Genomic DNA, 26,214 nt, shown 5'->3' with positions numbered 1-26,214 from the left:
AACACTGGGATGTAACACCAGGATATAATACTGGGACGTTTTACTGGGATGTAATACTAGAATGTTATACTGGGATGTTATACTGGGATGTGACACTGGGATGTTATACTGGGATGTAATACTAGGCTTTAATACTGGGATATTATACTGGGATGTTAAACTGGGATGTAACACTGGGATATAATACTGGATTGTTATACTAGGATGTAATACTGGGATGTAATATTAGGATGTTATACTGGGATGTAATATTAGGATGTTATACTGGGATGTAATATTAGGATGTTACACTGGGATGTAATATTAGGATGTTACATTGGGATGTAATATTAGGATGTTACACTGGGATGTAATATTAGGATGTTACATTGGGATGTAATATTAGGATGTTATACTGGGATGTAATATTAGGATGTTATACTGGGATGTAATATTAGGATGTTACACTGGGATGTAATATTAGGATGTTATACTGGGATGTAATATTAGGATGTTATACTGAGATGTAATATTAGGATGTTATACTGGGATGTAATATTAGGATGTTACACTGGGATGTAATATTAGGATGTTATACTGGGATGTAATATTAGGATGTTATACTGGGATGTAATATTAGGATGTTATACTGGGATGTAATATTAGGATGTTATACTGGGATGTAATTTTAGGATGTTACACTGGGATGATATATTAGGATGTAACACTGGGATATAATACTGGGATGTTATACTGGGATGTTACATGTCTTCGTATAAGGATCACAGTGAGCGCAGGGTTCAGCGTTCAAATCCTCAACAGAACACAGAATCTTCCGGTTAACCAAAGATGGAGGTGTAGATATTTCTCAGGTGTCATCAGGCAGTTTGTGCCATGTTGTCTGAAAAGAGGCGGTTGCTTAAGAACCAGACCTCTTTGGAAATTTGTATGAAACTAGATTATATTTCTTGTGTTCGAAACATTGTGGACTGATTGTAGGTGCTCGGCGATATGGAGAAATTCAAATCATGATATTCTTGACCAAATACCTCGATGTTGACATTGCGACGATATTGTAGGGTCGCTTTAACAAAATCCTCGGAAAATGACACCACTTTACTGTGACGCAGCCTTTAAAACCAGGGAAAGACAAAACTGAACGTGTCACGATATCCAAAATGTAAGACGATATCTAGCCTCATATCGCGATATCGACATAATGTCGATGTATTGCCCAGCCCTAGTGCTTTATTTTAAAGTCAATGAAACAAAAACAAAATTCAAGACACAATTTTGCAAAATTCTTTTTCTGTCGTTTAAATTCTGTACATATTCCAAAGAGTCTGGAGATTACGGATTACAAAATATCCCTTAGGAAAGTGCCATGAAAAGGTACTTCTTCCTGGGGGAGCAGTTCAAAATCCAACTCAGATCAGATCGATTCTATGGCACCGCTGCCTTCAAGGCACCTAACCCTAACGCTAACCTTAACCCAAATGTTTTAACTCAAATCTAACCCTAACCCTAACCTTAACGGTCCCATGACATGGTGCTGTTTGGATGCTTTTATATAGACCTTAGTGGTCCCCTAATACTGTATCTGAGGTCTCTTTTATATAGACCTTAGTGGTCCCCTAATACTGTATCTGAAGTCTCTTTTATATAGACCTTAGTGGTCCCCTAATACTGTATCTGAAGTCTCTTTTATATAGACCTTAGTGGTCCCCTAATACTGTATCTGAAGTCTCTTTTATATAGACCTTAGTGGTCCCCTAATACTGTATCTGAAGTCTCTTTTATATAGACCTTAGTGGTCCCCTAATACTGTATCTGAAGTCTCTTTTATATAGACCTTAGTGGTCTCCTAATACTGTATCTGAAGTCTCTTTTATATAGACCTTAGTGGTCCCCTAATACTGTATCTGAAGTCTCTTTTATATAGACCTTAGTGGTCCCCTAATACTGTATCTGAAGTCTCTTTTATATAGACCTTAGTGGTCCCCTAATACTGTATCTGAAGTCTCTTTTATATAGACCTTAGTGGTCTCCTAATACTGTATCTGAAGTCTCTTTTATATAGACCTTAGTGGTCCCCTAATACTGTATCTGAAGTCTCTTTTATATAGACCTTAGTGATCCCCTAATACTGTATTTGAAGTCTCTTTTATATAGACCTTAGTGGTCCCCTAATACTGTATCTGAAGTCTCTTTTATATAGACCTTAGTGGTCCCCTAATACTGTATCTGAAGTCTCTTTTATATAGACCTTAGTGGTCCCCTAATACTGTATCTGAAGTCTCTTTTATATAGACCTTAGTGGTCCCCTAATACTGTATCTGAAGTCTCTTTCCCAAAATTCAGCCTTGGTGCAGAATTACAGCCACTAGAGCCAGTCCCACAATGAGCTTTCCTTAGGATGTGCCATTTCTGTGTCTGTAGCTATTGAGGAGGAGAGAGGGAGGGGGCAAGGTGGAGGGTGGGGATGTGGCCTTGACCAACTGCCGCTTTTCTCGTTTGAAAGCCATGATGTCTCTCTCTCATGGGTGGGCCAAATTCTCTGGGCGGGCAAAGCAGAGAAAGGGGAGGTAACCTTGCTCCTTATGACCTCATAACAAGCAGATTCCAAAACGGCCCATCTGAGCTTTCATTTTCTCAAAGGCAGAGCATGATACCCAGGGCTCGGTTTACACCTATCACCATTTCTATCCACTGGGGGGGCCATAGACAGGCTGGGGGAATGCATATTAATGTTTTAGAAACCTCATAAAGTGAAGTTTTCATGCCATGGGACCTTTAACCCTAATCTAACCCTTGCCAGTGCCTTGGGGACCAACTTCGTTTTAACCCAAACCTAACCCTGACCATAACCAGTGCCTCCCAATGGTGCCTTCCAGGCAGCGCTGCCTGGAAGGCACCGTTGGGGGCAAAAAACACCCGCACACGCACACACACACACACACACACACACACACACACACACACACAAAGACACGCAAACGCATGCATGCGTGCGCACACACACACACACACACACACACACACACACACACACACAAAGGCACGCACACACACACGGACAGACAGACAGACACACGCACACACATGCACACGCACGGACAGACACACACGGCACACACACACACAGACAGACACACACACACACACACACACACACACACACATAAAGACACACACACAGACATACACACATAGAACACACACACACACATGCACACGCACGGACAGACACACACACACACACACACACACACACACACACACACACACACACACACACATAAAGACACACACACAGACATACACACATAGAACACACACACACACATGCACGCACGCACACGGACGAACACACATAGCGCACGCACACACACACACACACACACACACACACACACACACACAAACACACACGGACAGACACACATGGCGCGCGCACACACACACACACAGACAGACACACATGGCACACACACAAACACACACACATATAAAGACATGCACAACCACAAAGACACACACACACACACAGTGCGGGGGGAATGTATAACCACAGTAAAGGGACAAACACAACAACTACATTCTAACTAAAATCAGTTGTTCATCTTTTCCACGGTTTGTTCCCCTTTCTCATGCACCCTCCACGAGAAAGGTTTCTCTCGTGGAGGGTGGCCAAAATAACAAGAACACCTGCCAATCTAATCCAATCTAATCCAACTGCTCCTCGTTGGATACTGGAACGCAGCTTTAAGTGCTGAGAACTGAAAAATCTTTTTAGAGCCTGCACTTTGTGTCTTTTGCCGGTTTGGGATTTCTTGACATCGTCAGGTGTGTACTAAGGAAATACTTTGACGTACAGGACAGTATCTTGGTGGCACTGCAGTGCATGTGTTTACGTTTTTTTTATTTTTTTTATTCAGCTTAATGAAACTACAATCACTTAAAACTGCAAAACGATGCGATTCTTGTCGTCTGCACTATGCATGTGAAATTCAAAGTGTTTGTGATCCAGCTGGCAGCCCAAAGAACTTCCACACAATCCAGAGTCTGTGTATTGTAGATAGATCTGTAGATAGATAGATAGATAGATAGATAGATAGATACTTTATTGATCCCCAAGGGGAAATTCAAGGTCCCAGTAGCTTAAAGACATCACACACAACATATACATACATCATGAACAGGATGATAAAATAATAAATCCACATGAATAATATAGACAATAAAAGTAAAAATACTAAATAAAAAATCCACATGAATGTACTGAGGGGTGTATAAGCACGAGAGGCTTGCAGTGCCAGGGCAGGGACTGACCCTGTGACTCAGTCTGCATGGTAAGGTGCTCTATGAGAGGGGGTGTCATGGTTGTAGTGCAAATAAGTCCAATAGTGCAAGGATAAAGTCTAGAGACCAGCATTAAATATGGACAATATAGTAATATAATAATATAAAAACTATAGCAGTGCAAGGATAAAATTTTAAAAAAGATGGGCATTATAAGGGAATAAAGTAGACAGTAGGATAGACTTAAGCAATGCTTGAGTATAAGTACAAGTATCTTAGTTAAAGTCACCTATTAGTCTTAAAGTATCTGATATTTACTGTACTTAAGTAGCAAAAGTAATGCTCTGATATCAAATGTACTTCAGTATTAGAATTAACAGTCGAAAAAAAAAAAAACTTTGATTATGAACTTTATGGCCAAAGATGTGTAATGTTATCTTCATCACCACTGTCGTCGGGGTGGTCATCGTCTGTTACCATGGCGGCAGAGCCTGCACCAGGTGCTTCCATGAAGCTATCTGTCATGATGCTTCATAATCCTTCATATCCTCCTCTTCCTCTTTAGTTTTGGTCTATGGTTGTTGTTTTATTTGCCGCTTGGCAACAAACAGGCATTAGGTCACCAACTGGAATGGAGCGTGCATTATTTTGGCAATTTAGGAGCAATGATTCACCAAACCTGCTGTTTTCCAGTGTAAGGAATTTCTTTGTTTCTTTTTTTTTTAAGATCATTTTTTGGGGGGCTTTTTCCCTTTTATTACAAGTGACAGTGGATAGACGTGAAAGGGGGAGAGAGGTTGGGGATGGCACGCAGCAAAGGGCAGCAGGTCGGATTCAAACCCGGGCCGCTGCTGGACTCAGCCAACGCGGGGGGGTGAGGGAACTGGGTGAGCTAGAGGCCGCCCCCAGTGTAACTAATGTCTTCTGATTTTATTTTGTAGTAACGAGTCACTAAGACGCTCAGGAGAAATGTAGTGGAGTAAAAGTGTACATTTTTATTTAGGTAAAAGTAAATGGTTGCAGATATTAGGGCCATATCATGAGGGTTAAATCTATAATTTACAGGCAGGCGCACACACACACACACACACACACACACACACACTGATGCTGAGATTCCTAATAAAGTGACGCCGCCGCAGTCCACTTCACCACCTTAAATCACAAGCAAATGATGACATCACATGTATGCAGAATATTGCATAATCTTTTTTATTTCTTCAATATACACTTGCATATCTGCAATGTGTATGAGAGCGCACATTTGAATGCATTGAGTCGCCCACATTTTTATATTTGCAGGGACAAATATGTATGTTGCCACGTTTATAAAATCATAAAAAAACGAGAAATATTTATGATGACCCACATTTCTAGTTTCCTGTCAGAGGCCTGAATGATATTTCATAAATACCCACCTGTTTTAACTGAAAAAAAAACTATGACGTCTCTCACACACACACACACACACACACACACACACACACACACACACACACACACACACACACACACACACACACACACACACAAGAAATCATCCGTTGTGACAAACAAAGGGGGCTGTTACTAACACTTACGTTCAAAAAGTTCAATTTGAACACAGATCTACAGAATCTTTACTTATAAAAGCGTATGTATTTTTGACATGGCTGTATTTCTAATTTGACTTGAGTATAGGATGTGGAAACTTCTCTGGTTACCACAATCTGCTCACAACAGGCCACTAATATATAATAACATTTTTCTTGTATTGTCCTTAAAGTTATGGGTGTAGGTGCAGTCATAATCAAGCTACAGGTTATATATATATGTAACATAATTATTATAATTACTGTACTAAATGCATAGTTCTAGTTGCAGTTGCATCATTCTGCATCTTAAACATGTCAATCTGGGAAATTGTGTCATCCAGAAAGATATAATAGATATATATAAGACAAATAATAATAATAATAATAATAATAATAATAATAATAATAATAATAATCCAATTGAAGTTGTAGTTGTATTGACATTTAAGTTATAGCTGTAGTGGTAGTAATCAAGCATTATCAAGCTACAGGTTCTATTTATAACAACATTATGAGTTATGTTTTCTGCTGTCATTGTTATATCCTAAATGCATAGTTGTTGTTACAGTCACATCATTCAGCATTTTAAACATGACCACGCTGCAAACTCATTCAGTTGCATTCAGGGAAAATGAGCTGGATCTGGAACTCAGGCCTGTGCAGAGTAGACTAGATGGAGAGATGGGGGGTGGTGATGGGGGTTAACCGCCAAGCCCTAGCTGCAGGAATGGCCTGATGGGTGCTAATGAACTTGGGATGTGCCCCCGCAATGCAAAGCGGCCCCCTGGTCCACCTCGGTGCCCGGGTTCCCATGCGGGCCGACGGAATAAGAGACAGAGGGATCATTGGGAGGGGGGGGGAGGTTTAGGGAGGGGGGGCTGGATGGTGCACCAAGCCTATTGTGTCCAGTCCTTAGCCCCATTAGAGCCACCATGCACCAACCACTCCGCTTTTCCCAAGAGGAGCTTCGAGGCCTGCCCGCCTGTCTGCCTGCCTGGCCGGACTCGGTATCCAGGCATCGGCGAGAGAGAGAGAGAGAGAGAGAGAGAGAGAGAGAGAGAGAGAGAGAGAGAGAGAGAGAGAGAGAGAGAGAGGAGGGGATGAGGAGAGAAACAGTAGCCGTATTTAGAGTTTGAGCTCCAGGAAAGCGTCCAAAATTTGGAGAGAAAGAAAAGAAGGAGCCCGGGACATTGTGGAAGGCAAGAGAGAGACCCCCGTCCCCCTCTCCCCGACAACAAACTGGGGGCTGACAAAGTTGTCTCTTTGGCAGTCGCGCCTCCTATTGAAACAGTAATTTATTCAAAGGAGATTTTTATCCCCGCGATGTGATTATTATGATAATCAAGTGACCCAGACCCCCTTATTCTTGGCTCTTGTCTGCGGGCTCTGGGCTCGCCGGTGACAGTAAAAAGCTGATTTGCACGGTCCTGCAACCCCCCCACTCTGCTCACATTCCTGGACTCCTCTGTATCAAAGACGCAGACAATGAGAATAGTGGATGTGCGCACTTGATCCAGGCGCATGAGCGGAGGCCGCAGTCTCCGCCCGGGGGCTTTGTGTCAAACGAATACTAGTAGCCAGACAAGATTACACGAAACTTTTTTTATATATATATATATATAATCCCACATGGGCTAAAAGAAAAAAAAAAAAAACAGGGCTTAAAACGCCACACTTGATAAGTGAAACTCCCTAACATGGCTACAATAGAGGCAGCATGGAGGATGCTGCGTGAGGAGTCCAGTATGGTGCCCATGCACTTGTGCGTAATTAGGGACACAATTATGAATCTGGCCATCAGATTTGTATGCTGTATGAGGGTGTGGAAGCCAATATTTTTCATAATTCTGTGTTCGGTTAAATCTCAAATATGCAATTCAACCCAAAAAGAAGTGCAACATGGATTTAGATTAAGATTAGTTTCTCAGGATGCTGATAGGCTACATGAGAGGGGAGAACTTGAGCATCCGTGCTTATTCACGACCACGTCTGCTTTCATTTTTCAAAAGGGTGGAGACAAAAAAAAAAAAAAAAAAAACAGACCTGCATCGTGTCATAAAGGGGGAGGGCCTTGGTGGCAGTATATGTTTTTAGAGCAGGCATGTTTTAAGTTCATATTGCATCTGACGCGAGGGATGGCGAGCGCGAAGGACCGCGCGGGCAGGAGAGACAGAGAGAGAGAGAGAGAGAGAGAGAGAGCGTGCGAGCGAGGAGGGGGTGGGGTGGGGGGGGGGGGAGGCGAGATCCAGCTCCGCGGGAAATAATGGGGATGATAATAAAGCAGAGGGGGGAAAACCCGTCCGAGGGAAGCTGAATGGATGGAGACAGAGAGACGTCACGGCCAGCCGCAGCCATGAAGACTGAGCGCTCCAGCCTCCGGAGGCTCAGTCGCTCTCCATCTCCCCAGCTGCTCGCTCCCTCGCTCGGCTTTTTTGAATTTTTTGGAGATGGGACGCCGCGGCAACTCGCAGACGACGGCGTGAGTATGAAGATTATTGATATGAAGATAATTGGTGATGGTGATGCGAAGGCAGGTGCGGAATATCGGCTTAAAAAAAAAAAAAAAAAAAAAAAAAAAAGACCCGGAGGGAAAAACGCGTTTGCATGCAGCGCCGTGTAGCCTTAACCGTACAGTACGTCGCCAACCTGCACACATAACGGAGCACGGTGCGTGTGTGTGTGAGTGTGTGTGTGTAGTCTTGGTAGTCTGGATGTGGCAACAGCAGGCGATGTGTGGGCGATGAGTGGTTGGGCAGCAGGTCTTCAGCTCTAAATTTGAGATATATATATATATATATATATATATATATATATATATATATATATATATTTATGATTTCTGTCTCATTTTTTCTGTCTTTGTGCTCTGATGAGTGTAAAGCAGGAGGTGATGTTTCATATTCCATGCAGAACGGCAGCTGTTGGCAGCGAATACTAAGGGGGGGGTAGGCTACATATTGCTCAGCTCAAAATATGCAGATTGTTGTCTTTTATTCAATGTTCCTATTTTCAAACTGCATCAAAAGCTTTAGAGGTATATCATCATTCATTCGTATCTTACAGTGAGTGTGTGAGGGGGGTGGGGTGGGGGTGGGGGTGTGGAGGGGGGGGTATAGTGCCCATGCAGGCCCATCAGGGAAAGGTCACAGAAACAGAGCGTGCGGAATCAAACCTGCACACTGTGCCGTGCTGAGATGATGAAATGGATCAGCGAGAGAGCCACTTGTAATTAGACCGGTTTGGCTCGGCTCTGAGGCAGAATAACTCCTGTTTTCACAGCCTTAATGACGCATTGTGCATACATGCACAGACTTCATATGCGCCATTCACAGGGAGCCACAAAGGCCAAACGGCGCTTCCAGCCCTGATTCCATTTCTCTCTCTCTCTCACACACACACACACACACCTCCAAGGCACTTTACAGGGCCAGTTTTCTATAGCTCCGCTCGCTGTGGCAGCAACATATGGCTCTAAAAACAAAATAAAAAAGGACTGTGTGCGGCCGCGTGGCTCAGATTGGAGGATTACCAGCATACAGGCCTGCAATGACTTCGTAATAAAACAAAGTGGTGGCGTTCACACCCATAGCTGGCGGATAAAGGGATCATAAGGCCAAATATCCAGTCCACACGTGTGCACCGAGTATATGTATGGTGCCAGTGCCGAGAACAAGTGTGCGCGCCCCCCCCGGCACAGAGAAAACGGTGCCTGTGTGTGGAGCTTTTAGGGGGGGTTCAAACATAAAAAAAAAAAAAAAAAAAAAAAAACTGCGATTATGCAACGCTTCACACGATGAACACGAGAGCTTTAATGTGCATGCATGCAGAGGTCAATGCACGAGGAGAGGCAGAGGGGGAATCTGGAAGGAAAAATAATTTTAGTAAAACTGGAAATTTTTAATTTAGTTTGCTCAAAATGTAAGTTAGACAATTGTATGTTTTTTATGTATTAATTTATTTAACTACTTGCAGCACACACTCTCTCTCTCGCTCTCTCACACACACACACACACACACACACACACACACACACACACACACACAGACCAAGTTGTGTGTCATTGCAGTGTAAGGTTTTAGTATTCCTTTATGTTCGGCAGGTTGCATTATGTTATCGTGACAATCCTCGACTTTAGCACAATAATTAATAATGCAGTAAGAATATCACGCGGCTGAGGCTGCACATTTTAACGCCCATCACTCTTTTATAAAATCACACTTGTCCTTGTTGGAGCATTACAACGCCGATTACCTTTTCTGTTTGAACGTTAGCTGCATGTTAAATTGGGCTATAATTGGGCTCCTCCGTGCTGTACAGTCCATCTGAAGAATAAAATGAACGTCTCTTTTTTTTTTTTTTTCTCTCAGGGATCCCTGGAGGGACACTCAGCGGCCTCACAACACGTGGCTTACTGTAGGTAATATGTCACTCACATCACACACAGACTTCCGTATTCCACTCCGATATTTTGGGAAGTTTTAAGGGAATAATATAGTTTATATTTAAAGAAATAGCAGATTACAGTATGATGGTATATAGTCAGATGTATGCCGTTGTTAAGCAACATTTCTTTTAGTAGATTAGTGTGTATTGGGTTAAAAAAGATGGTTTCTATAACGCAAAGTTCAAATATTTAAAGAGGAATATAAGAAAAGCAGCCACAGCCAAATATAATGCCATTATTTTTTGTAAAATTCGCACAATGGCTTTAGTTTCATTACAGGACGTGTTGAAAATGTATTATGCGATTTCAAAAAAATCGTCATTTTCAGCTAATCAGCGCCACACTACTGTGTAACACTTAATGCTTGTGTGTGTGTTTGTGTGTGTGTGTTTGTGTGTGTGTGTGTGTGTGTGTGTGTGTGTGTGTGTGTGTGTGTGTGTGTGTGTGTGTGTGTGTGTGTGTGTTCAGACCTACAGTGTGTCTGCCAACAGGCCTACATCTTCACCCTCAGTGTGCCTCTTCCACTCTGCTCATTCCAGAAATACATCTATCCACCTTCAGATATCGCTCTGGCGTGTGCGTAAAACACTTCATGTCGTGCGTAAAACTCGTGCGTAATTGCCTTTGTTGCCTCAAAATGCGCCATTCGAGCTGAGAATTCAACCTGTGTGTGACACAATATGGAATGTTTCACCATATGGCTTCAACGAGACGAGAACCAAATGAGACTTTATAATAGGATCAATTTCTTGCTAATTAATCTACGCTCGCTCTGCACCTTCGCAAGAATTATTTCCAATTAGAGGCGCCGGATTTGTTGACGTCATGCACGTCTTGGCCAATGGCACGGACTGATGAGGGTTGTTTAAATGGCGGAGAGAAAGAAGCTGGAGCTTTTTTTTTGAAATGGGAAAGTCTTTTCTGTAGCTGAGAGGGTCTTTTGGTTATCAACTTCACACTTTCAAATCTCCACAAGCTTCATTTTCTGAACTTGCAGCCTGGATGATTCCTCGGGTGAAATGCATCGTGAAAAGCGAACAATGTGGGGTTAAAAACCCAGAAGACAAATATTGAAATTGTATCAATTTATTCGAATGATATAACAGCAGTGCAGCCAGGAATAAGCCAGTGTTAATGAAGGGGCTATTAATGATAATGGGGAAATAAGTGCAATCTGCATAGACTTATCTTCCTCTGTATCCAGCTTGGAAATCGTGAAACTATATAAACTATATCTGATTTAAAAAAAAAAAAAAAAAAAAAAAAAAAAAAAGCCATAAAGCTCACAGCATTAAAAAAAAAATCGTAATATTATTGCATCATTCCCATGCAAAATAATATTGTGGTGAATTACTTATTAAAACACCAAAGTGAATAATGTGCGGTGTTTTAAAACAGCATATAGCAAATGAAAACGTTTTGTAAGATTTTCAAATCAATATGAATTGAATTTTCAAAATGTTGTAGGTTAATAAAAATGTTGTAGGTTAATAATGCACCTTAAAAACTGTAACATTATAATAATACTGAAACCATTATGCAATTAAGTCATTTTTATTAGAACGTTTTTTTTTTTTTTTTTTCAAAAGAATATGAATGATCTGAACTACAAGTCAAATCTGACAGAGATATTTATAAAAAAACATGTTCATATTTTTAACATTCGTGACTGCAGCTGGGTGTGTGTGTGTGTGTCACTGCACTAATCTGTGTGTGTGTGTGTGACTGCGTTCATAAGCCTGGGTTCTTATCTGATATTGTCTGTAATTATGTATCTAAACGTGTAAGTTCACACGTTAGCTGCATGTGTGTGTGTGTGTGTGTGTGTGTGTGTGTGTGTGTGTGTGTGTTCCAGTGCAGTATAGCATTCTGGGAGCTGAGGCATGCTTCTGCTCTCAAAAAAAAGGGCCTCACTTTGTCCTTGTGGATTGAAACAAAGCACGTTGACGAAGATCCGTGTTAAGGCGTCAGCCTTCTGAACGGCAACAAAACGGGTTTAAAAAAAAAAAATTAAAAAGAAATTAAACTACATTGATTCAGAGAGCAGAAGAAAAAGACGAGGTGTTTGTTGTAACCTGGAGGGAGAGAACAATGCCCGTGGGATTGGTTGTTTGCTAACAGGGATGTAGCTGTCTCTGCTAACGGCTGCAAGTTGCCAGTCAAGTCGTGTAGTTCGAGTGTTCAGGGTATGGGCGTGTGTGATGGAGGGCGAGAATATTCTGTGCCTCGCCCCCCTCTGTCACACTCTCTCTCTCTCTCTCGCTCTCTCTCTCTTTCTCTCTCAGTATCTCTCCATCTCTCTCTGCTTTCGGTCAGAAGAGCTTTAGTTGGCAGTGGTGTTGGTGGGGGAGGAGCCTGCCACAGCAGGGATCTGGGCACACAGAGCAGCTTTAATTAGAATGGGGCCTTGTGCCATGTGCCAGCACGGCGTGTGAGAGGAGTGTGTGTGTGTGTGTGCTATAGCATTGTGTATACCCGTTGATGTGACACGGTGTTTATTGTGCTTTAAGTTATGGGTTATACATATGGACATATTTGGTTGAGAAAGGACATGTCTATGACATGTGCATTACGCTCTGATACGTCCGAGTGTGTGTGCATTTGTGTTACATCACCGTCAGCGCATGCGTAACGGGTGTATGTATGTCTTGAACCCCCCTCTGTCTTCGCTTTGACGCCAACCACGAGCGTGGGCCAACTGCTCTGGCATCAGATAATGTAAATGAAGACAAACCAGTTTCTTTTGTAGTCAAACAGCCGGGATCTTTCAATTTAAAAATGCATTTGGGCCGAGGCGGGGGGCGGTGTTTGAAGCCATCACCCTCCTATGGAGCCAGTCAGCGGGTGAGGCGGATGCGCCATAGGGATGGGCGCTGGGTCAGAGAAGGGAAGGTTGGTGCCATAGCCGGTTTGAACTGGTTCGGCGACTTGCATAATTATTTTTTTTTTTGTATTGGTGCCTCCTCTCGCTGATTGTTTGACTTTGGGAAGTTTTTGATATAAAGGCATTACCCGCAGGCCAATCAAAGCGTTCTGCGCACAAAGGAAGGTTTCCAATTGGCCGAGGCGGTTTGAGGCGGGGTTGAGGGGGGGGGCACTTGGTGTCGTCACAAAATAAAGGGTCAGGACATTTAAGAGCCGCTGTAGGTTGAGTGAGGGAAAAAAGGCCCTAAGCCAGAAGAGTTACGTCTTTGTTCCAAGGTGGCATCAAATGCTGTCGGGTTTCCAGACTCTGCTCTTTTTATGACGTTCCATTTTATCACCTTCCCAAGCTAGTCTGTGATCATTGAAATCATGTCAAATCAAAGAGATGTAGACATGTTATCATGTTTTTTTTTTTATCAAGAACTTTTTTCCTTTGCTTACAGGCCAGAACTTGGGCCATGTCACTTTGCCTGCGGCTTGAGAGGATGGGTAGCCTTAGGGGTTGGTTGTTATCTTTGGTTATCTAGCTGTATGAGTGATGTACATTCTTCATAAAGCTAGATAACCGAAAGTAACAAGAATCCCATTACACTCCTGAAAAGGCATCAAGACCCCAAACGGGCCACCCTCAAAAAAAAAAAGACAAGAACTGCAACACCAGAGAAGAAGATGAACAACGTTTAAAAGGAGATGGGGGCAGAACGCAGCAAAAGGTAAGCTGCGTGATTATATGCATGAGTGCATGTCGGTCCACCTGGCCTTTAGATAAACCTAACTTTACTGTCCGTATTTGTGGTTTTCGATCCATCAACAATTCATCTGGTAGGAATGTAGAAATAAATAGATTATTGCCGTACACATTCTGCACAGCTCCCTGCTGCCGGTGGCGGTGATCCATAGCAGTACGGTTGGTGCAACAGGATCACTTTTAATCTAATAAGCCCCATGAGCCTTGTGTGAGGGGCTGCATGCAGGGGCTTAGCCGTAGTATCACATGGCCCGGGAGTGACAGGCTCGCTGAAAAAGACCCACACACACACGGTGGACTTTGACAAGTCGTTTAACAAGTCGCTGTTAGCTAATCAGTTTGCTAGCCAGTTTGGTCAATGCTGTATTCACTTGTCTCCATGAATGTCAGCCTCGGCTCTTTGCGTCTTTGGCTTCAAGAGAACACGCAATGTGAGAAGAATGTGGGCCTTTTATATCATAGGAGCTGCATACGGTGCTATGAATTATACATATGTTCTCGACTTGGACGGGATTGTGTGAGTTAAGAATGCTCCCTCCGAGTTAATCCGGCCTCCACAACTCCCCCGCCGGCACCTAAGCGAACGGACAAGAATTTGTTTGAGACCAGTTTTGTTAAGTTAGCCGTTTTTCTCCTTCCCACCTACTCCTTTCTCCCTTTGGCATGAAAAGATGTTTGATTTGGGGTCCTGGCCGTTGTTTGATTTGACGTGACAGTTGGCTTGGTTGTGAATGGGCCGTGGCAAAGCCTCCATTGCATGAGGGGCTACCATGTGGAAAGGCCTGATGGGATCTCGCTGAATGCTGCTGCTGCTGAGTGTGTGTGTGTCTGTGTCTGTGTGTGTGTGTGTGTGTGTGTGTGTGTGTGTGTGTGTGTGTGTGTGTGTGTGTGTGTGTGTGCGCGCAAGGCTCCGTGGGGGGAGTGGTCCAGGGGCAATCAAGCAGAAAGTGCCCCCAGTGACGAGATCCGCGAGCGAGAGAGACGGAGAACAATCTGAGCCTTAAGGTTCTTTGCCTGGGCTCATGGTGAGGAGTAATTGGTCAATCAGATCTTCAACCTCAACGCCTCTGATGGCTGATTGAAGGTGTGATTTCTTTTCTGCCCATCAAAAGGTAGAGGGTTGCTCCTGCTGAGAGAGGCCGCTGACGACTGTTCCCAAGGTCTCGAGGCTTCGGAGCTACAAGACCAGCAGTGAACTCCGATTGTAATACATATTCCACATGGCGCTTTGCTGTCTCAACACGGCTCAGCTAAAACATTGCCCTGGAGTTTGGATATATTCCGCTTGACATGGTACAAATTCGAAACAGTTGTGCAGGGCCAAAGTGAAAAAATACCTCAACCTCACCTCGCAATGTCAATCTCTTCAAGCCCTGCAGTTGTGCCTGCCTGCTGCATTGCAGGTGCTGAGTGTGACATTTGAGCTCTGGGCTCAGCTAGCAAGAGAGAGGAACGAGGGCCTTGACAGGAAGTGACAGCCGAAGATGTCACCTTCTTGGATGGCAAAGTAGTACCTGGTTCCCTCTCTATTGTGCTGCTACCGTCACTGCCCGCCTGTTTCTATTACAGGGTAGACCTAGGAGTGCGCCATGGCTTTGATCCGTTACTGTAAATGACAGATTAAAGATTGTTCCTGACTCATATCCGGGCACTTGCATGTAGAGCTGCAAAGATCTTTTGATTCATTGTCAGCTATTCAATTAATCGGCAACTATTTTGATAATCGATTAATCAGTTTGAGTCATTTGTAAAAAAAGTAATCAAAATCTCTGATTCCAGCTTCTTAGATGTGAATACTTTCTAGTGTTTTTACTCCTCTGGGACAGTAAACTGAATATCTTCTTGGGCTTTTTGAAAACACCGATCCACATTTTTCACCATTCTCTGACAGTTTGTAGACCAAAAAAAACGTGTCGATTAATCGGCAACGAAAGTGATCGTTAGTTGCAGCCCTGGTTTTGTGTCTGTGCGTTTATGAATTTGGAATGCGACTACATGGCAGGCACGTTTTGAGCAGTTTAAAGCTAATAGTTGCCTCCTTTTGGTGTCAGTTACAGTGCCGGAGCTAAATGGGAACTGAAGTCTTGGACAGATTGTGTTTATACCCTAAGCAGTGCCCTGGGAGACGCATGTCATGGTGCAAATGCTTTGTACTGGCTCTGTGTGTGGCACAGTTATATCACTAGCACTTCACACTGGGGACCCCGAAGCAGAGACCGTCTAAGCTTCTGCCTCCCTGAAAATGGCACGGAGATGGGAGAGTTTCTGCAAACCACCTTAGGGCCTTTGCTCTCGCTCTCCCTCCCTTTTTTCTGTGTCCCATGGCAGCGTCTGAAATAGAAAGAGAGCGCCAAGAGGAACGGGTGGAGAAGGAGAGAAAGCAGGCAGAGGAAAGAAGAAGAGGAGGAGGGTGGTGGTGGGTTTGTCTTAGCTTTTCATGAACTAGGCAAGCAGATTTAGACTCCAAGTGTCAAATAGAAAAACAGCCATTGTGGTCGGGTCCTACTTGCCCCCCCACCAGTAGACTTTACAGTCAATAGAGCTAGTCCACTTGTCACTGAGGGACAATGCGCCCCTATGCCTCCCTTTCACCCCCGCCGGGTCCGAGCAGCCAGACAGTTTTCTGAATAAGACCCAGTGATTCTTGCCCCCTTTTCTCCGCTTCTCTTTCTCTTGACGAAAAACACCAACAGGGTTTGGAAAATGGCTTCGCTGTTGGGCCCGAGCAGAAGGCCAGAGAACTGTTATTTTCTACAACGTCAACATTCCCTCCACCCTCTTACGCTCGCGGAGAAATGAATGTAGCTTAAGCAGTTGCAGAAGTCAATGGGCCGCCCCAGACAAAGGAGATTGGCAGTAACAGGTGTACTTTGACCGTGCTCGGGACCACACGGGGGTAGTGACTGCTGTTGTCTGACCCGTTGCTCTGTTTGCCTCCCTGTTGGTTTTGAGTTGTGTGGAGACAGAGATGAAATTTGCCTTGTTTTTCTCAAGACGACAAGAGCGCCTCAGACCTTGTCGACTGAGAAGTTTTAGTCGAGAGTGTGTTTGGCCTAGCTGTCGAGCACTGGCCTCTTATCATTTTTTTCTTTTTCACTGCTTTTGAAAATGTAGCCCAGTTTTGCCACATTTCTCAGGTGATTTGCCAAGTTTTCTCCAAAGGGATTCTGCAGATATCTTTAGATCTGGAGCTGTGCTCACCCAAGGGAGCGAGTTAAGGGTAAACAATGCGGGCACACAGAGGAAGAAAGAAATATCAGAGGGAGTGCGGCACAGCACTGAAGCATGAATACATTTTCACACTTGGAACTGAGACAGTGATGTTTTAAGAGGGGAAATGTCTTTCAAAGAGAACGAGTGAAGCCTTTTCTACCCATACCTTCAGTATTTCCAACCACAATCAATCGAGCCATTCAGCGGCAGCATAAACAGCCACTCTCAGAGCCAGAGCAAAACAGTGCACGCATTTGTTTGTTTCAATCGTTAATAAAGCCTTTTACCGAGAGCCTCGGTCCTCGGGAAAAAAAAAAGCCCATTCTGGTTAAAATGACTTGGCAAAGCATCCGATGAAGGGTCTGTTCAGACTGAAGCTGCTCCCGCTGCCATTGTCTCGCTCTCTCTCACACACCTACGAGTCCAGAGTAAGCACACAATTTCATTGTTGCGTGAGCTGTTAATATCAGAGGCTTCACAATAGAGCCCATTCGCCATATTTGCATAAGGCACTTTTCCAACAAGGACCCGAAGAGGGCTTGAAAGCTGGCCCACTCCACCGCCATTGGCAAAAAAAAATGTCAAGTGCCAATTAGGAGAGGTTTGCCACCATTCAGCAGTACCCCACCCCTGTATTCCTCCCCCCCGCTCCCCGCTTACCCCACCCCCCCAAACTCTCTCACACTCCAAGTCACCCCTGTTTTTAACCACCTTATTCCAATTTCAGACGTTGCCTTCCCCTACTGACACCCAGAGACAAAAGCTGGCTCCCTCCTCCGCTGGCTAATGGAGGATCCTTTCTGCCGGGTTTTCAGAGTATTAGCTAAATCAGACAGCGTGCTCTGTTCCCCGATTAGTCAGCTTTCTTTGTTGATTTCTTTGAATAGAAGGGTTCACGAACTATGCGGCTAAACCTGCGAGATACACAGCCTCCACCTGCTAGCGAATATTAAACTTAGCAAGCTGGCTACAGTGTGCTACTTTGGTTTGAGACTCGCGGGGGTTTGCGTGGACAGGTGTGAGTGATTGAGGGAACGGATTTTTTGGAAAAGACAGATGCTGATAAGCAATTAAAAACAACCCCCTATTTCATCCGATATCCACAGTGATCCACATTCAGCCACCTAATGACTTGCTTTAAGCTAGTGCTGCTTATTATTATTTTTTTTCGCACTGATGCACGTACAAATACAGAGCATCCTTTTGTGAGAATGGCTGCAGTCGGAGACTACTTGAGTTGAGAGCGCAGGCTTTGAGTCATCAGCTAAAAGGAACGCACGCTAACACTACAGCAGGGTTTACGTCGGTTAAGTTAGCTTAACTGGTGAGCGTCACCAGTGCTGAACAGCTGTTGTACAATTCCAAAGATGCTGAAAATGCAGCGTTATTTCCTCCGATGCTTAACAGCAGCCGTCCGACTGGGTAAAGCGGCGCGGTGACAGGAACGCAGAGCCTCATCGGTGTTCCTGAATTAAAGCAACGTGGTGTTTACATTCGGGAAAGCCGTTGCTATACAAAAGGCAGAGACGTCACATAACAGACCTGGGAGCCTGTTAAATGGCCAGGGTGCAGCGAGTGAAATTTGAAAATGTACGCCGTAGACACAATGGAAGAAGGTAATCGTGTTTGTCCAATTGGGCTACCGTTGTTTTCCACAGAGCATTTACCTAACTTACCGCCTCCTGCCACTCAAAGGGTTTTTCTCTCTTGTCCGCCTTTTTTTTCTCTTTTCATTCTTTCATTCAATCTCTGTGTCGAGTTTTTTCTTCTCTTTCCCACCCTTGATTCTCAGATGGTTGGATCTGATTTGCATGCATTTGCATAATGAAAGTCATTTGCATGCTCAGGGGCAGACTGTACCATGAGAACAGACATGAAAAGGTGGCTGTGCGTGTATATGCGCGTTTGTGTGCGCGCATGGCTCGGATTTCCGTAGGCTTCCGTGAACTGTGTGCTTTTTTGACGGATGGAACCACGTTCTTCAAATTGTCCCTGTTGCCCCTTTCTGATTTTTCTTTCCCTTTACCCGTTTTTTCTGTGCAGGCTACCAACCACACCACCACTGAAGGGAAGCTGGCAAAAAAATGAGACTGAAAAACAGAGAAGAAGGAGGAGGAGGGGTTGCTGTTGATTCTGCCCTGCCTCTCTCCTCGCCCTCCTCTGCATCGCCTCTTCCCTCCTCCTCCTAATCCTCCTCCCTTCCTCCTCCGCTCCATCCTCAGCCGACTGCCCCCTTTTTCCTGTACAGCGAGACGCAGCCCCGCGCCACCATCTTAGAGCAACGCTGGCATGAAATGGAAGTGGGGAAGACCAGTCGGTGCAGGTAAGAAGCCAAACACCACTGCGCCCGCCATGCTGCATCTTTCCATCGGCGCCACTTCCCCCCCACCACCCCACCCCGCGACTCTCCATCCTCTCCTCTCCCACCTCCCCCGTTACCCTCGCACTTCCTTTTCAGGCGGGCAATAGCCTCCGTTTGTTTAATCACCTCGGTTATGTTTGTTAATTGCACGATTCACGAGATGCGCTAATGGGCGGAGGGGAGGGTGAGCGGTTGTGGGCGGAGCGTGTTTTGTATGTGCGTTCACATTAAATCACTCGGCTCTCAATGCCTCTCTCTCTCTCTCTCGCTCTCTCTCAGGAGGCTTTCAGTGGGCATCTGTCCTCTTGGAAGCGCCATGTTTTCTTTCCCGTTTGGGAATTCTCGTGCCATCCTCACACGCGTACCCCGACATGGCGGCGGCGTGCGGTGGCTGCCATTTTGGAGACACGATGCGAGCCGTGCCTTCTGGACAAAAACAGAGGCACGGCTTCATGACTCCACACGGTTGAGCACTCCAGGATGTGTCCATAATTGGACCTGCAGACGTTAAACAGCGTGGTATAGTTTAACGGCTGCAACTGACGATCATTTGCATTGTCAATTAATCCGCCGATTATTTTCTCAATTAATGGATCAGTTGCTCGGTCTCTAAAAAGTCAGAAAATGTGGAAAAATGCAGCTCAGTATTTCCCAAAAAGCCCAAGATGACCTCCTCAAATGTCTTGTTTAGTCCACAACTCAAAGATTAGATAAAAGAAGAAGATCAGTTTACTGTCACAGAGTGAAGAAACTAGAAAAAAAAAAAATAAATCACATTTAACAAGCTGGAATCAGAGAATTTCTTTCTTGAAAATGACCCAACCGGATTATTCGATCATCACAATAGTTACTGGTTAATTTGATAGTTGAGGACTAATTGATTTTCAAGAATTTCAGCTCGAGTTAGTTTATGTATTTGCAGTGTGCTGTGACAGAGTTCAGACTTTTCAGAGTCATTATAAAAAAAAAAAATAAAGACCCTCTTCGGCTTTTTTCTTCGCCCTACTCGAATGAGGTTGGACGAAATGTCAAGGTGGGCCCATCGTCGGGTAGAAAGCGATGATATCCATGGACCGCTATTCACATTCTCACACAGGGACACTGCAGCATAGAACAAAACCAACACAAAGCAGGGGAGAGAGACAGGCAGACAGAAGGACGGAGAGAGAGAGAGAGAGAGAAAAATAATAGAGACGAGACGGTGAAGAAAGTGGGACCTCGATGGGCAGAGTCTCAGCACTGTAAAGCCTCTCTTTGTGCGAGTGGCGAGTGTTGAAGGGCAGTCGGTGCTCAGACAAGTCGAGTATTGTTCTCCGCGAGCGAGCTCGTTATAGTGCAGCATTATTCCAAACCCGGGGAGCTCCCAACTTTGAAAACCGCTTAAACCGAAAAACACCAATTAGCATTGGCTGGGCTTGATTAGGTAAACAATGCACGCCATTGTCCTCGCGATAGAGAGACCCCCACCTCTCCCCCCTTTGTTTGTGCGTGTGGTGTGGAGGTCAGAGAGAGAGACAATGCTAATGCTAACTTACAGTAGGGTGCCAGTCCAAAAGGGCTAACAGAGAAGACATCTATCGGGTCAAGGTGAGAGAAAGGGAGACCATTTGCGTCTCGTTATGGAGGGTCCGAGGTGACTCAGCGTATACGGGATCAATTGGCCAAAGTTTCCACTGAAACCTTTCTCCTCGAATTTCAACATTGATTTCCAATATCGACACAGCCTAAACCTCGAGTGATAGTTCTCTAATTAGGTCATGCCAAGCATTCTGCCCTTATATTTTTGGACCGATGCAGCCTTTAAAAGTGTGTAGGCGTCGCTTGGCTTTCCCCGATAAGTGCTTTTCGGTAACTGTGTCAAACCCAAACGTGCACTAATCACGCACGGGCCTCCGTAAACAGGTGGTAGATTGAGCAAAGGGGGCCGGGGCCGTTCTCAATTTACTGTGTAAATTATGCAGAGCCCAAAACAATGCAAACAGTAGACAGTGGAGTGGCTGGCGTTGGCTAATGAGATGATGAGAAGCCTGGGAGGGCTGGGAGCCGGCCCGAGGTGAGGGGGTGGGCACGGCCCCGGCAGCTTGTGTCTGGATCTGTGTATTCGTGTGTATGCGTGTGTGTGTGTGTGAGAGAGGGTCTAGGGGTGCTTTGGCAAAAGGGGAGCAGACACTGTCCCGTCTGCACCAACCCCATCATCAGCACCCCTCCTGCCCAGACTGAGAGCTGCAGAGGGAGGGGAGGGTTAGCAGGCAGCTGGGGCACCCTGCCCCCATTGCTCCAGCAAGAGCACCAGCCTTGGGAACCTCTGTGGCAGGGGTCCCTCCCCACAACACTGGCACGTAGGGGCCCCCCAAAAAAAAAGTCTGGCTGCACCCCCCACCCCCCCCAGAAAACACCACCCCACCCACCCTAATGTGAGGCTGGGGGGCCTGGGAAGGACTTCAAGTTCACGGCCAGACCTCCTATTGAGCTGACAGCCTGACTGTTTGCTCAATTCGGCTCCCTATTCAGAGCCGTGCTAAGGTGGGGGGGGGGAGGGGGGGGGGAGAAAGGGCTGGAGCATGACGAGGGGGGGGTGTTGCTAGATGGGACACCGTAGCACCGTGATAGCTATTCATTCAGCAAGAGAGAGAGAGAGAGAGACGAGGAAAGAGCGAGGGAGAGAGTGAAGAGGGATGTGGGGGGTGGGGTGGGGTGGGGGGGTTGAGTCGGGGCGCATAAATAAAAGTGAGGAATCCAGGCTCGAAGTTTGCTTTGAGCGGTGTGCGCCTCTCTCACACTCTTTTAAGACTCTTAATTACCGGCGCCTTCCACTTTTCTCTCCCCCTTTCTCTAACTACACCCCCCCCTCCCCCTCCACCCCACCCCACCCCACCCCACCACACACACACACACACAAATAGCAATCATTCTCATCATCCCCTCTATCCCCTGGTTTTATTAGGCCACATGCTGGGGCTGTAAATTTACCATTAACAAGCTTATTCACTGTAGTCCTCTCAACAAAACAAGACCATGATGCCAATAACTCAAAGCGACACCAATACCCGAAACTGCCTTTTACACCACAACACCTCCTCTGTTAGCCACTCCTTCCCTCCTTCCCTCCCTCCCTCTCTCCCTGCTCTGAACAACCGGCGTGTTGCCGAGTCTTAACGTAATGCTCGCTAATAGCTCAGGCGATGCTAATTAGCGCGCCGGGTGTTTGACTCCTGCCGCTGAGCTGGACGGGCCGCGTTGTCGGTTCACGCTGCACTCGGTGACCCGCCGGCCGGGGTTTTAAGTCGCTTGTCTGAGCCGCTTGGAGAATGGAACGGGGAAAAAACGGGCGGCGGGTGGGGGGGGAGGTTTGATTGCCTTCTGAAGTCCAACTCAGCCTAGCTTAGGGCGCGTCACATGCTTCCTCTTTGTATTAGCAGCTCGTAGCGTACCAGGCTCCCGTTAAGTTCTCTTTCAACCTCAGCCCCAATCCCCTTCAAGCTGGTGCACGGCACTGCGCTTACCTCAGCCAGATTTAGGACACGCCAGGAATGCCCCCCCCACACACACACACTCTGTAACTTATTTTTCATGTTTTAAAAAGAACAAGGCTTCTTTTATTTACACCTGAATTGGCACGTAACAGTCCACTAACTGTTTTGACTTTCACATGATCGGCCTCAGACGTATCTTAATGTCATCTTTCTCTCTTTTTGCAGGCGAATGATTTGTCGGTGTGCCGAAGGGGGATCCGAAACGGGCCGAGAGCAGACGAAGAGGAGGGACAGCAGGTTCTCCTCCGCTTGCCGTCTTTCCGTCAGGACTACAACGGCGATGGCGACGGCGCAGACGTCTGCACGCGCTTCCTGCCGTGACTTTGGGACATCGCCGCGCCGTTCGTAACCTCGTTGATTGCGGCTGAGCGATGCGTTATTTGACCCAAGCGGAACTGAGCGAAAAGAAAAAAAAAAAAAGGTCCACGGCGGACCGTGCACGGCTGTGGGAAACGAAAGGCTCAGACAGACGATCAGCAGCTTTTCTGGCGTGGACAAACTGGTCCCGTAAATGTTGTGACTCTCGAGGGTGTGGCGCTTGATTGTGTAATTCTCATCCTTATATGTTCTATCCTACATGTGAAGAATATCACTTAAGACATGAAGCGATGTAGTGTGTCTTCAACTGACTATAGGCTCGACTTGTAGGTTCATTTGAATGAGTTGTAGCCCCCGTTTTGTTTGATTCCTGTTTTTGTTATTTAGTTGCTAGGACTCGGAGACACGTGAATGTGAGACCCACGGCAGCAGTGAATAAATACTGCACTGCGATTGGACGGCTCCGTGTGTCGGCTGACACAATGGCAAAGGAATGAGCTGTCGTCTTTATACTCTATGCAACTGTTTTATGTATTTTTTTTTGTGTTTATGGTTCTTTTATTTTATTTTTGGTCTTGGATCTCCTTTCATCCTCTGGATTTTTATTTTTGGGCTACCAGTTTTTACAGATATTCCTTCATACATCAAGAAAAGAAATGTTTTTTTTTTAAAAAAGGAGCCTACTTTCCCCCGGTTTGTTAATATACTGCTACAGAAATGACGGTCAGTGAGTGTGTGTGTGTGTGTGTGTGTGTGTGTGAGTGTGTGTGACAAATGACACAATACAGCTCCGTTTCACATGCATTTGGATCTCATATTCGCAGCCTTAACAGACTTTGATTCGCAGCCGTGAACCACAGTCTGAGTAAACGGGCGCCAGCACGTTTTAATATTCCTGATGGCAGGAGTGTGTTTGATCAGCAGGAAGTGGCAGAGCCAGGGCTCATGGCGGCGAGTGTACAGAGCACGCCGCACTATTAAAACCTTCCCCGGCGCTCTCTGGAACGCAGCAGCTTGGTTCAGTTACCTGCATCGCTGTTAATGATCCATCGTTTGGGTGAGACATGATAAATACATTGGCTTCAAACACCGCCTTAATTTCCTGTCCTTGACATTAACACACACACACGCACACACACACACACACACACACACACACACACACACACACACACACACACACACACACACACACACACACACACACACACACACACACACACACACACACACACGTGCCCAAACGCAATAAAGCAAGTACTATCGCAGCCTAATTCATTCTATATTAATTTTCGGGAAGTGGCAATTTTTTTATTACGATTGATAATCTATGCAAATCTTTTAAATATTACTTTAAACAAGCTTGTGTCTATGCAGTGCTTTTTGCGATTGATTCGAGAGGAGACTATCTTGGTTCTAATTTAGAAAATGTATTCTTTTGATAATCATGCACATCCCAGTGCTCGAGACAATTACTTATCTGCCTGGATAAGCTTGAAATTATGTTTTTAATCTTAAGCAAAAAAAAAAAAAGTCACTCCTCTGATATCAGTCCAGAGGCATGAAAACCATGAATTGTGGTCTAAAATGATTAAATTGTGCTTGCACTTAATCTGTTTGTTTTTTTTCCCCCTTAAATGCAGATCAAAGCTATCTATTCAGCTTATTGGCGTATTGTTTTATACAAGCAGCAATGTTTGTGTTATGCAATCTAAATCGCTGTGATGAGTGTTCACCACATGTGCCTTTGTATGGAAGACTGTGTTGGAATAGTAATAAAAAGGTTTACATTGAAAACAATGGAGAAAAAAAAATGGCTGTTGTGCATGTTTTTTTTTGGTTGTTGTTGATTTGATCCGCGTGTTATTAAGTGGTGATCCTCTGGCGATTAATGGAGAGCTCGTTCAAATCTTCAGCGATGCAACTCAGCGAATTGCATCAATCTAAATATGTGTCTATCAAGGGAGGCGGGGCGCAGATTGAAGATTCTTCAATCTGAATCTAAATCTACTCAGCAGCTGGCAGCTCTCCCTAAATGTGTTGTCCTTTTTTTTTTTTTTGTTCTTATTGCGGCAGTCACGTCTACAGAGAAATCAACTGCTATTCAGTCCCAACGTTTACAGCCAAAATGAAAAGATGAGCTCCCTGGGATCAAACCATTTTCACAACACCATCAGGGATGTGGGTTGATTTCCTGGAGTGTTTGGCATCAAACTGCAAGTGAGGAGGAGTGAGGGGTCAACCACAATTCCTATCAAAAGAGCCGTTTTTTGGCACAACAAAATGAAAAGAAATCTGTCTATTTAAGTCTAAATTGGCCTATGAACATTACCGATGTGTCTAAATGAGCACTCATTACTAGGTGGAGTTTGTTGCCAGTTTTATGTCTTTACCTTTGCTAATTTCTCACCGCAGATCAAAGTATAGGCTCTAAGTCGGCATCGTTGGCGGCGAAAGCAAATGAAACTGTGGAAGACTTGTAATCCATAGGTAGTCTATGGAAACTCCAGACCGCTATTGAGGTTGGGCCAAAAAAAAATTAAAAAAAAGAAATATAGAAGATAAGGCGCCGGGCTGTGGATGTCCTTAGGCTGTGACGCACATTTTACTTGACCGAAATGTTGTGTAGCCTAAATGGAGAATGTAAGAATCACTTTCGGCCCACAACAATAAGGAATTAAATTTAAAAAAGTAAAAAATGAACAGTTATTCGTCTCCATAGACCTAATCGTTAAAGCCACAGGGAGCCACCTGAACCCCTAACACTCGGAAATCAAACACTTTTTGACGTTTTTTCAACACATTTTTCGATGTT

General features: G+C 45.0%; 2 long non-coding RNA genes across 2 annotated transcripts in view; one reads left to right on the top strand and one right to left on the bottom strand.

Moving 5' to 3' along the window:
* LOC114557587 (uncharacterized) overlaps nt 1–26,214 on the bottom strand; it is a 61,689-nt gene that overhangs the window by 6,247 nt on the left and 29,228 nt on the right. The gene's annotated exons all lie outside the window — the stretch shown is intronic.
* LOC114557588 (uncharacterized) lies at nt 13,817–24,573 on the top strand. Its single transcript, XR_003692819.1, has 3 exons — nt 13,817–13,938; nt 19,230–19,509; nt 23,247–24,573. It is a non-coding gene; the product is annotated as an uncharacterized LOC114557588 (long non-coding RNA).

The sequence above is a fragment of the Perca flavescens genome, chromosome 6 (assembly GCF_004354835.1).
Source record: "Perca flavescens isolate YP-PL-M2 chromosome 6, PFLA_1.0, whole genome shotgun sequence".
NCBI lineage: Eukaryota > Metazoa > Chordata > Actinopteri > Perciformes > Percidae > Perca > Perca flavescens.
Note: the sequence above shows the minus strand (reverse complement) of the source record. Positions and strands in the feature narration are given on the sequence as shown.